Genomic DNA, 1,550 nt, shown 5'->3' on the forward strand with positions numbered 1-1,550 from the left:
CCCTTGCCACAGGGATCAAAGACCTAAGAACTAGTCAGGATGAATTAAAAAATCCTTTAACTGAGTTAAAGATGAAGTGACAGTGACTGAGTTAGGTTCAGTGACACCGTGGATAGAAGATGCAGAGGAGAGAAGAGTTGAAATAGAAGATAAAATTATGGGGAAATAATGAAGCTGAAAAACAGAGGGAAAGGAAATTACTAGATCGTGAGGGGAGAACTAAGTGATTTCATGAAATGAAACAGTATCTGTACCATAGGAGTTCCAAAAGAAGAGGAACAAGAAAAGGGACAGGCTTATTTGAATACATTATAGCTGAGAACTTCCTTAATCTGGGGAAGGAAACAGACACCAGATCCAAGAGGCACAGAGAACTCCCTTCAAAATCAACAAAAACAGGTCAACACCACGACATAGCATAGTGAAACTGGCAAAATACAAAGATAAAGAGAGTTCTGCTTCGTGTGCTTTTAAAGAAAGTGTGTATTCTGCTATTGTCTGGAATGGACTATCATTAGGTTGAATTAGTTGATAGCGTTGTTTAAGACCTCTTTATAATTATTGATCTATTATCTATATCAAACTCTTGAGAGTTTTTGATAGATCTAAGTGTCTTTTACTTTGTATCCATCTTCACTTTCTCTAATTTAAAGTTCAATTTTCCAGTGCACCTGAGGATTGTTATGCTTCCCTGGTAAAGCCATGCTTTGACCATTATTGCATAGCCCTGTGTATCATTCATTAGTAGTACTTCTGGTCCTAAAATTTAACTTACCCATTAATTCGTGTCCTCATGGCATTACTTTTTCTAGCTTTTTTACATTCAATGTATCTCTGTCTCTATATTAAAATGAGTTTTGCTCTTCCCTGTTGCAGCCATCACTGAAGCACCAGCAGCCAAAATGAAGTTCAATCCCTTTGTGACTTCTGACTGGAGCAAGAACCACAAAAGGCAATTTTATGCACCTCCCCACATTTACAGGAAGGTTGTGTCTTTCCCTCTTTCCAGAGGAGCCGAGACAGAAGAACAACATTTAATCCGTGCCCATCTGGACAGATGATGACGTTCTGGTTGTGGCAGTACACCACAAAGGCCAACAAATTGGGCAATGTAGTCCAGGTTTACGGGAAGAAATACATCATCTACACTGAATGAGTACAGCGTGAGAAGGTGAATGGCACACCTGTCCACGTGGGCATCCACCCTTCTAAGATGGTTATCAATAGACTGAACTGGACAAAAATCGCAAAGAGGTCTTTGAATGTAAAGCCATATCTTGTCAAGTAGGAAAGGAAAAGGACAAATATAAGGAAGAAACAATCGAGAAGATGCAGGAATAAAGTAATCTCATGTATGATGTTGAATAAAAACGGTTAAGATGAAAAAATATAATGGGAGTTTCTAGTCAATAGTACATTGTGGCGTCTTGCCGCTCTCCTACCTAGCAATTTCTGCCTTTCATCAGGAACGATTAAAATATTTACATTTGCTTAAGTATAGATATGATGGATTTTAAAACTATCATCTCCTTTTGAGTAGCTTTCTTTCT

The 1,550-nt window shown here is 38.3% G+C and overlaps 1 pseudogene; it reads left to right on the forward strand.

Annotated features, from left to right (window-relative positions):
* The first annotated feature begins 902 nt into the window (after positions 1-902).
* On the forward strand, positions 903-1,341 carry LOC144234114 (large ribosomal subunit protein uL24 pseudogene; annotated as a pseudogene).
* The last annotated feature ends 209 nt before the right edge of the window (positions 1,342-1,550 follow it).

This window comes from Crocuta crocuta, unplaced genomic scaffold (assembly GCF_008692635.1).
Source record: "Crocuta crocuta isolate KB4526 unplaced genomic scaffold, BGI_CrCroc_1.0 scaffold195, whole genome shotgun sequence".
Classification (NCBI taxonomy): Eukaryota; Metazoa; Chordata; class Mammalia; order Carnivora; family Hyaenidae; genus Crocuta; species Crocuta crocuta.